We start from the raw sequence: 12,217 nt of genomic DNA on the forward strand, positions 1-12,217 counted from the left end.
CTACCACCGGATCGGAAACGCGACCCACTGAGAAGATCCGGCGAGAAACTCAGTGGGCTGTGTCTGAGAGTTAATTTACTCGTCGAGCCCTTCGTCGCAAGCGACGGGTTCGACGAGAACGGTGACCGGTGCTTGAAGTACCTAAAAGCACCGTTAGTGGATCGGGAGGATCCGAGATGACGTGTTTTGGGCGACGTCGACTGCTTTCCATTCTGTCCGCAGGATCGGGAATGTAGTTACCGGCGGCCACGATGAGAGGGTTCTCGTGTCGTGCCGCTTTATCGAAGTGGCGCATGGACGCCGACTGAAGATACTTACTGATGGACTCTAAGTCCAGGTCGTCATGGAGGTCGACGTTCCTGACGAACCACGGGGCTCCGACGGCTATCCTGCAAAAACGGGATTGAATAATTTGAAATGTTTTTAGGTGTATGCGGGCCGCGTGAGCGAACACTACACTTGCATAGGTCATGACGGGGCGTATGCAAGTTTTGTAGAGTGTCACCTTATTTCTAAGGGACATTTTACTTCGCCTACATATCATCGGGTAGAGACGTCCTAGAATGAAGGCGGCACGGTCGCGTACCGTCTTAATGTGGGGGCGGAATGTCATCCTACTGTCGAGGGTGACGCCTAAGTATTTGACCTTCGGGGCCCACGGTATGGGCTGGTCGAACATCGTGATTGGGCGAACGGCGGGGGTGGGGGTGTTGACGCGCCTAGTCGGGAGAGGGATGCTCAGCGTGGTGTTCGGAGGGCGACCCCTTTTGAAGAGCACCGCTGTGCTTTTCGTAGGGTTGATGTCGATGCGCCACTTCCGGAACCACTGTCCCATGGTGGTTGCTGCGGTCTGAAGTCGTCGATGAAGCAACGCCTTCTTCCTACACGAGTAGTAGATGGCGGTGTCATCGGCGAAGAGCGCCAGATGGGTCTCCGGAGACCGGGGTATATCATTGATATACAAACTGAATAGTAACGGGGAGAGGGCGGAGCCTTGCGGGACTCCGGCTGTGACGTGACGGGGCCGGGAACGCGTTCCCTCGACTCGATATCGGAACGAACGGTTCGACAAGTAGTCTCGTATGATGAGCACGAGTCTGTCTGGCACTCCCATGTTATACAGTTTGTATATCAAACCGTTGTGCCAGACTTTGTCGAACGCCTTCGCTATATCGAAGAAGAGGGCTCCTGTCGGAATGGGATAGGTACCACCAACCTGCCTATTTATGCGTGAAAAAAAAAAAATTAAAAAGAAAGAGGATCCTAAAGGACACGTATACGGCGACGGCACTTGTTCTATTCTGTTCCCAAAATGCATTATTGTATGAGCCCTTAAAAACAAAAAAAAACGTTTACTCCGAACTTTCACCTTGTTAGCGACATTCAAGCAAATGTTCTCAAAGTCGTTTTTTTTTTCAATTCATTATTTTCTCTGCCTTTGATATTTTATTCGAAAAAAGATTTGCAGTTCCGTTGGTACCACAAAGCGCTTCCGCTGCGAAATTTCAAGACATCTTTGACACACGTAAAGCGGTATCGCTTCAAATGTTTCTACGTAATGTGTCTATGGGTTAATTTACTCGTCGAGCCCTTCGTCGCAAGCGATGGGCTTGGCGAGGACGGGACCGGTTCTTGAGATACCTAAAAGCACCGTTAATGGATCGAGAGGATACGTAATGACGTGTTTAGGGCGACGTCGACTGTTTTCCATTCGGTCCACAGGATCAGGTATGTAATTTCCGGTGGCCATGAGAAAAGGGTTTCCGTGTCGTGCCGCCTTCTCAAAGTGACGCATTGATGCCGACTGTATATACCTAATGGTTGAGTCAAGCTTCAGGTCATCATGGAGATCCACATTCCTTAAGAACCAGGGTGCTCCGACGGCTATCCTTCAAAATTGAGATTGAATGACTTCAAGGGGTTTCACATTAGTGCGGGCCGCGTGAGCGAACACTACACTTACATAGACCATGACCGGGCGTATGCAAGTTTTGTAGAGTTTCACCTTATTACGAATGGACAATTTACTTCGCTTGCAAATCATGGGATAGAGGCGTTCTAATACGAAAGTGGCAAGGTCATGTACCGGTTTTATGTATGGTCGGAATGTCATCCTTCTGTCGTGGGTGACGCATAGTATTTGACCTTCGAAGCACACGGTATTTGCTGGCCAAAAAGAGTGATGGGGCCAATTATGGAGGTGTTAACGCGCCTGTTGGGAAGTGGGCTGCCAGAAGTGGTATTCGGAGGGCGACCCCTTTTGAAGAGCACCGCTGTGCTTTTCGTGGTGTTGATGTCAAGCTGAGCTAGCAGTATCTGCTAAAGTTAGCGATCGTCAAAATGGCAAGGTAAAAAAACTTGATAAGTGAATGGAATAAAGAAATTATTTCTTTTATAAAAAAAAACCTTCAACTTTCTGTATAATAAATATAGGTAATTCATAGATAAAGTATATTTACATTCATTAAAATTAATTTAACTACCACACCTGTACTCACAACTATTTGAATAACAATAAGTCAAAGTACATTGACCTTTCCGTTGCACCACGGAATAGAGTGCGTTGCACTATGTAGAGACGTTTTCCAGCCATTTTTCATATAAAATAACATCTTAAATGATACATTTCTACAAATTTTCTTATTCGTATATCAAAAAGGTAGGTGGGTAGATTTCATAGCCAAAATCCTCCGGGGGTTACTTAGTGACTTTGTCATGTAAATCAGCCACTCAAACCCCTCGAGGAGACGCTATTGCAACTGAAATATTGTAAATGTTTTGGTTCTGAATACTTGACTTTGGTATCTATTTTCATTAATAGTTTTATTTAACGTCTACCAATATAATTAAAACTACATTTAATGGTATAGTCGCGCGTTTATCGTTTTCATTGTGTTTTAACGTTTAAAATGTTTACAGGTTTTTTGGCCCAGACGACTAAGGTGCTATCCGTCGACACGTGCATATACTGCACACTGATATCTAATTAAAAAAGTCTTTATTGGCATTTAACTTTCTTTTTTTTCCGTCATTATGAGTATATCAGAAGAGTTTCAGAAGGCAAATATATTTACTTTGTTTGAGATCATAAAAAAACCTTAAAAGCGTTTCCTTTTTTTTTAAATATCCATTCAAATCACGGATTTCTAAACAAATTAACGATGTTAGTAGTGCCAAACCTATTAGTCAATAAGAAGCATTTTAATAAATGTATGTGGCTTATAACAACGAATTTCTATGAGTCACTTTTCAGAACAGTACGGGTAGGAAGACAACTTCAATCCTTTCTTATAATTGTATAAACAAACAGCTACTAAAAAAAGAAGGTAATATCTGACACAATATTTTTATTAAAAATTATAATTGAAAAATATTATCTAAAATATTTAGAACTAATAATCTCAGTCATATGGTTAATATGTACATATTGTACATAATAATATTATGGTAAATTTGCTTTGACATATTCGTGATTTTGTTGTTAGTTGATATACTTTTGGCTGTGTGAAAATCTTTTTTTTTTTTTTTTATTGCGTAGATGACTCACAGCCCATCTGGTAAGTGGTAACTGGAGCCCATAGACATCTACAACGTAAATGCACCCCCCACCTTGAGATATAAGTTCTAAGGTCTCAGTGTAGTTACTTCAATTTACTACTATTCTTATAGTTCAGTATAGTTTCCAGAGTACTTACATAATATTCCCCATTACTACAACTTTTTCTGGCAGATTGAATACCTTGACATTACAGTTTATTCGTCCCCTGAAGCTTTCCATGAATTAGGCAATTTTTTGAGCGGAACTACTGACCAGCCCTGCCTCACACAGTATTGCCCTTGATACAATGCTTTGCTTAGAAAACGAATAGTTTCGTTACGGCTTGAAAACGATTATTTTACACGCTTAATGTTTATTATAAAACAATGACCTTTTTTATTTTTATATTATTGTTTATTATGTTTATTTATGTCTGTTTTACTACATATGCAAGTTCTACTACAAAACACCAACGGGAAAGATCTGTCCGCAGTTGAGTTTAGGTGAGTATTATCTTGCTCTTTGTATAATATTGCGCATGATTATAATATTAAATTAGTGTGTATGTTAATTCAAAGCACATTAAAGAATACCTTACAACGTTCAAACAAAGCTGTGACCCGAATAAATATTGAACAAAATTTTATCCATCTTGAACGATACACTAAGAACGTTTAACCGGTTTATTGATTTCTTTGAAATGTCGAACATTTTGATTTCAATAAAAATATCACTTCGCACGACGACAGATTTCATCTTTGATATGTAAATCAACCCCTCGGGAATTCATACCTCAAATGGGGTGTCTGAAGGCAGGCATACACTTACATAGATATTCCAATATTTATGTTCCTTTTACGCCATCCATTTTTAGATCCAAGCTGATGCCATTGTGAAAAACAATGGATCAATTTTGTCGGATCAAATATAAAATTTAATCTAAGTAACGATATCTTTGTTTTTGTCTGTTCCCATGTACATTTTTTCAATTAAAATTCAAAACTTAGATTTCATTGTTTTTTTTAACATTCCCGGCCCACCAGATATTGAATGGTCACAAGAACCAAATTTAATTCAGCCAGAAAATGAGCAAGAAAACACCTTCTGCTTCTGTGAGGCAAAAATTGGAGAGTAAATTAGTAATGAATATACTAATGCTATCAACTGATTAAAGGGATACAGTCATCACCCTATTGACATAGCTTGAGCGCATACTATTTATTGATCTAATTGACCTTTTTCTCGAGCTGGAAGTCAAAGATCCTACAAGGCTCTCGGTGGCGCGGGACGTGTGGGACTCGATGGTGGAAGATGGTAAAGACCTCGGCCGAAAGACCAGGACCGAAGATGGCAAAGGTTCACCTACCAAACGAATCCCTTGCACCTCCGACCGACGCCAGATCCACCCGAGAACACGGAACAGACAAAACCACCAACCGGTTGCTCTTCCACAGCAGCTCACAGAAGTCAACCATCGCCTTCCAGGACTGGTCGTCGCCGAGCATAATAGCCATAACGGCGGTAGCGACAAATCCGTTCGTTTAACTGGCTAGCCAAACCAGACTATTTCAATCTGGCCTAAATTTTTATTAATTCTTCTCAGTCGTACACTCTGGCGGAGTGGTCGTGGTACGTATGTCTTAATGCTTGGTTGCGGCTTTTGAGAGACTTCTGCATCTCTCTCTATTTGTGGCGGTACGTCTACATTCAGTAAGGGAACACTTCGTAGATGACTTTTCTAAAACCATCCGCATTATGTATTGGGTGTAGATATTAAACAAAAGAGGGGAGAGAATACATCCCTGTCGAGCACTAGCTTGAGTCTTAAAATTTTCGGAATCTATTCCGTCCACGCGAACAGCAGCTGTGCCGTCTTCATAGTCTCTTTATGAGATAAACTAGATGTTCTGGTACTCCCATTATTATTTATTATTTTTATTAATAGTATAATAATAATTATTTCTGGCCTGAGTCTTTATATTAAAATGAAACTTCATTACCACTGAAATACTCCTATATTCTGTTTTATGGCACCGAATCGATTTTAACTCTCAAACGACACACGAACCGAACGTTCGCCATCAACTGTTTCAAATATTTGACGTCCCAGGAAGATGTATTCCGTCCTAAACAAACAACCGAACAAGATCCTTCGATACTTCTCTGTGTCGATGATACAACGTACGACACGGTTTTGCGACGTGAATATTTTTTTACCCAAGCGCCAGTAAAAATGTATGTTAGCTTTCATCTTTGTTCGTTTTCTTTCAGTGTTTATTTTTCCTTAAAACTGGCTGAACGCATAAATATATAAGATAGAACGTCACACAGAACGATTTCAACCGATATATAATTCTCTTGTTAGGAATTTTTGATTATTTCGTTTGACAACATTGATCGCGTGCTCGCCTTATACAATTGTACTCTCACTACAACGTGGATTTTGCTTTCAAACAATATCAAAGTCCCAATAACTTTAATAGCTGCGTCCTGCTTTTCGAGTCGCAGCAAACTATTGTTTCCGAAGGTTATCTTGAAACTAAAAAGATCTTATCGTCCCCCTAACGCCTAATTAGACGAAAAGCTAAAGTCAAACCAAGAGATTTCATTGAATCCTTGGGCACATACCCGAATGACATCCCAGTTTTACATATTTTATACCTTATCTCAAATATGCTGAACAGAATACAGTGCTAAGCAAAATTCATTTAAAAGAACAAAAGCGGTTCACGGCGCTTCACAGAATGCAAAGTGCAGAGCGCAAAGTTCAAGCAATTCCCGCGAAATGGGGCTCGCGTTTGAAACAAGAACGAATTTTCTTACCTAAGCATTCTCACTAAACTGTATTCTCTATACTTGGGTACACTACGTGTCAGGTATTGAACGGTAATTCTCCACTGTCAAACTGCTCTTTCCCACGTTTCAGATTCACCTACTGAATTTAGTTCCATTGTATTTCGTGGTAATCGTATGTACCTACTAGTGATTTTTTGTTTTATAAAATTCTTTTTTTTTTACTGCTTAGATGGGTGGACGAGCTCACAGCCTGGCGTTAAGGGGTTACTGGAGCCCAAAGACACCTACTTTGAGATATAAGTTCTAAGATCTCAGTATAGTTACAACAGCTGCCCTACCCTTCAGACCGAAACGCATTACTGCTTCACGGCAGAAATAGGCAGGGCGGTGGTACCTACTCGCGCGGACTGACAAGAGGTCCTACCACCTTTTTAGTGTAATATTGAGGACATGGTAAATATTTAAAGGGCACAGTTATACACATAATAGTCATACAGATCAATTTCAAAGTTTAATACTAGTATTGCGTAGTTTGTGTGAAAATAAACCAGTTTTAACAGGAAATTTAAATTCCTAACGAGGTCTTACCTAAGCAGTCTTCATTGAACACTATTTAATATCAAATTATGTGTATCAAACGATAGGAAACGCATTACTGCTTTACGGCAGAAATAGGCAAGATGGCGGTACCTACCCATGCGGATTCACAAGGCGTCCTACCACCAGTTATTTAGTTCCGCAAATTATAATTTTGCGGGCTTGATTTTTATTACACGATGTTATTCCTTCACCGTGGAAGTCAATCGTGAACATTTGTTAAGTACGTATTTCATTGGAAAAATTGGTAACTAGTGGCGAGATTCGAACACCGATGCATAGCTACATACGAATGCACCGGACATCTTATTCTTTAGGCCACTACGATTTTTTTAAATGACCATACTATATATAGCTATATCAGATGTGCTACGTCAGCATAAACAACGTTGACTATTTACCATCTGGTACCGGGGCGGCAGGTGGTATGATCGTCTGCCAAAAAAGACAACTAAAAAACAGGAGTACAAACTATATATTGGTTAATTCTTTTTGTTTTATTGCTTAGATGGGTGGATGAGCTCACAGCCCACCTGGTGCTAAGTGGTTCCCGGAGCCCATAGACATCTACGACGTAAATGCGCCACCCACCTTGAGATATAAGTTCTAAGGTCTCAAATATAGTTACAATGGCTGCCCCACCCTTCAAACCGAAACGCGTTACTGCTTCACAGCAGAAATAGGCGGTAACCCGCGCGGACTCACAAGAGGTCCTGCCACCAGTAAGTTACTTTGTCTGACTACTTCCAATTTTAGTTATCGACAGTTTCAATACGGTCGGTCAGGTGACCATAACTATATGATGATTGGATAAAAACCCGATAAATAACTCCTATATCCATGTTTAGTTACATTACAATAAAAAAACATCATTTCACTTCATTTCAGTGACAATAACATAACGAATAGTCTATAAACACTAGATGAACACCGACGAAATTGAATTAAACCTACAACGTATAAAAAACCAATGAATTTTCAACCAACATAAATATTTTCAGACGAGGAAACCGTGTTTTATTTTTGAAAACACTACTATTTTAAATGCTAAATTTTAAATGCTACTATTTATGCTTACTATTTTAAAAGAATTCCAATTGTATTGCATTCACTGACGAGCTTCAATTTTATAGTTTTAAAAGATATTCATATTTTAGTTGCACTTTATTTATTTAAGTGAGGCTTTTAAGTTCATAGCGATGTTACTGGTTGTTTTCTTTCATAAAAATATCACTCATTTGCGTTTAAAATTATTATCATATGCATGAATAATCATTGCGATAAACTCGCAGACTGTTTAATGGTAAATCGACAAAGCGAACAAAACGGTCGATTGGATCTCAAAGCGTGGAAATACAACGCGAAAATTGACTATTATAACACCGAATATATAAATGTGTGAGTACAATTTATAATACAAACCCGTTTTAGAAGAGGAGGTTAGCTTGAAAAAATAATCTAAATAGAAACAATTCATTTGCTTACTATGGCGTATTAAATTTCAATTTCCAATTAACAATAAAGAAATACGTAAATTTTTACATTCAAATAATTCTTTATTACTAAACAGCAGTACTGGGCATGCAAAGTCTACCTGATCTTATGTGATTTGAGCCTAGGGTCTGTAAATCAGAATCTCCAATTAGCGTATACCGCCTCCCAGCTCATAATACGACAAATAAATATTTCGCACAGAAATAGACCGGATGATGGTGATCATCCATGCAGGCTCACATCTTATATTGTACTAGCGACCCGCCCTCGCTTCGCTTCGGAAACATTAAATTTTATTATTGATAGTTGAGTCCCGCGATGTTACCCGCGGTTATTATTGTACCGCGGGTGACGCCGCGGGGCGAAGCTAGTCTAAAAAAAGTAGCCTAAGTTACTCCTTATATCATCACCTATCAGTGAAAGTCCCGTCAAAATCGGTCCAGCCGTTCCAGAGATTAGCCGGAACAAACAGACAGACAGACAAAAATTGTAAAAAATGTTATTTTGGTGTATGTACCGTATATATATTCATATGCATGTATTAAAAAGCGGTTATTTCAATATTACAAACAGACACTCCAATTTTATTTATGTGTATAGATTACGCCTGTAGACGAGGCCAAAAGATTCAGGATGAACCTGGTAATTTAGAAATGACTACTGATACTCCAAATGAGCCGAGGGAATTTGGTAGCTAGTAATATGGCTGGAGTTGCAGACGCGCATCTCCAAACGCATATATCAGGGATGAGCCCTCTGATCTCATTATTTTGGCTGATTAAACTACTGTCTGGAAGCCGATTTGTATGGTAGCCCTGATGACATACTGTTACATACAAATAGCAAAACGATACTCCATTCATATCAATAGAGGAATATCATGGAAATATTAAAATGCATTGTAACTAATGACTTAGTACAATGCAAAGATCACGCTTTATACGAGCATGCTATTAAATCGACTCCTCTACAAAATTAACCAACTAATAGTAAAAGTATTACACTGAAATTTTTTAACTAAATCGAATCCTATTGGACTGCGTTTTGTTTTTGTTAATAAAGATATTCATTCAAGTATAGGGCTTGAAAATAGCTCAGTCAGCAAACACGGGGAACAAGCATTAATTTAACACTTCTGTGCAATTAACGTGAAACGCTGGCCCGTTGAAAACAATGTTCGTTTTATTTAGCGCAGCCTTCCGACAAACAACGCGGACCTCCGCTATCCAAACAAAATGTGAAAGCGAAAAATATTTTCGTATACCTACAGCTAAAATACCGGTATTAAAAAAAAAAAAAACTTTTCGTTGAATTTTTACTGAAAACCCATAATGCTTAGTTCGTAGTGAATGCGTGTAAAAAAGCGTGGTAGAATTATGGATTTTCGATTGTTGTTGAATATGTGATTTCTTGACGTGACATAATTTTAGTTCATAATTTTCTAATGAATGAGATTGGTAAGAGAGTGAGGTTGGTAAGGAGAAAATGAGGAGAAAATGAGGTCGGTAAGAGAGTGTTAACTGTGAATGTGGAAGGATATAGAGGAAGAGGTAGACCTAAGAAGAAATGGATGGATTGTGTGAAAGACGATATGGGTAAGAGGGGAGTGAGCGAAGAAATGGTATATGATAGAGGAGTATGGGAGGAGAAAACATGTTGCGCCGACCCCAAGTGACTGGGAGAAGGGCAGGATAATGATAATGATGATGAATTTTCTAACGAATCGATTTCGATATGTAAAAGAATTTTAAGAATTAGTTTAAACTTAAAGGAGTCGTTTGTCTCAAATTCCACGGCGCCATAACGCAACTGAAGAATCTCAAAAATTTCTGAAGTATAGTGTACCTCTAACACGTAAATGGCCTTATGGGCGAAATCCCTGGCTACATTTTCAGCGTAAAGCCGCTCAATATTTATTATTCATTCATAAGGAGCACTGCGATATTTACTCTCCCATTACTCGAGCCTCGGAGTCGCGTTTCTTTCATTTAAAATTTAACACAAAACCCGACTAGAAAGATAAAAACGAATAAAATGTTTATTGAACTATATTAAACAGACATACTGTCGAACGTTCGCAAAAAGGCGACAGTTAGACTTGCGCAACAATCCGCAGTTCGGGTTTTACTCGTAGAAATTCAATTCGGGATAGACGGTTAAATTCTTAATCCGAAATCGATTGTTACGGACTGTGTTCGCGTCAATAAATAACCGCAGAACGATAAAGCTGAACAAATCTATATTCACGTAGGCGGGTGTGTGCGAGTTTCGGAAAAAATTGAAAACTATTAGCACTACACTGCCGGCCGCTGCGACCGTTCGACAAAAAGCTATCAACTGGAGTAATTTAGTTTCAATCGTGGAAGTATCATAAAGTGATTTACATTTTATTTTTAAAATGGTGATGTCCCGCTCCGCTTTGACTATGGCTGATTGCGTGAAAGGAAAAACAATTTCTTGAAGTTACTCGCGAACCATCTGCTGGACATTGTGGTAGGTACTGTAACAGAAACCTGAAAGAAGCTGATCTCGAGTTGTTAGGCCTGCTTCGGAGGCGCTCAGGCAGCTGTTAGCTAATCCCACCCCTCCTGGCTGAGCCTTTGCTCGCCCACCTTGATGAAACTGGAAAGGCCTCAAGGCCACCAGTAATCCTTCAATCATAAAAAAGAACAGAAACCTTCCCTGGATTGATAGCAAACAACAACTGCACCAAGTGGTAGAGTGAATCTACGAATCGGCCGTTCGCTGTTGAGTCGACTGTATACAGTAAAGAATTGATTTTCAGAATTTTAGGACCAGGAAGAGGCCGTGCACTAACTTGTTCAGCAATTTTTTCAACATGGATGTCAGTTTCTGTGGGCGGCCACCTTTCTTCACCACTTGATACTTCTCGGAGACAGATGTGATCGGCGGTTGCGTAGCTCTAGCTTTTGAATATGCGAGACTTGTTTTATATATTACTAGTTTTTGACCGCAATTTTGTCCGCGTGGAATAGCTATTTTGGCATAACGCTAAATTTTACCCGCCGCTTCCTACGTAGAAAGTGAAAATGTTTTCAAGGACAGAATGTTGAGGAGCTATTTAAAGTACCAAAATCACGCTTTTTTACCGATTTCAAAAGAGGAAGTTGTCAATTCGACCATAATTTTTTTATCTAATGTTCACCGATTTCTCAAGAATGCTTGAACCTATTCTGATAATTCTTTTTTCTTTTTTCGTTCGAAAGGGTAAACTTCCCAAATGGTCCTGTAATCATCAAGATCTGATGATGGGATCGTGGAGAAATTCAGCAAAATCTATAATTGTCAAAGCCTATCTTGAAGCGATTTGAGTGTTTTAATGTTGTAATGAATAACGTATTTATTTGGATAGGGATAATGTCATCTTTATAAAAACACCTTCACAAATAATGCATTATTTTAAAACTAATTTGGATAGTACAAAAAACATTATAGTGAGCCAACCTTTAGAAGTAGACATATTAATAATATGCTGTCGCGGACTTTTTTTAAAACTTTTAAAGGGGAAAATTTTTGTCATACATAATTTTAGCGAAACATTAACCGTTATCGCAGTGCACGCAGCGGAAGCTCTCAAAAGGGAAAAATACTCCGATTTTGAAACATTCTTTATTGCTTGTATTGGTCTTAGCGTGATGTTAATATAGCCTATTATAGCCTTCATCAATAAATGAGCTATCTGACACTGAAAGAATTTTCAAATCGGACCAATACTTCCTCAGATTAGCGCGTTCAAACAAACAAAAACTTTTCAGCTTTATAATATTATAA

Source organism: Bombyx mori, chromosome 22 (assembly GCF_030269925.1).
Source record: "Bombyx mori chromosome 22, ASM3026992v2".
NCBI classification, from domain to species: domain Eukaryota; kingdom Metazoa; phylum Arthropoda; class Insecta; order Lepidoptera; family Bombycidae; genus Bombyx; species Bombyx mori.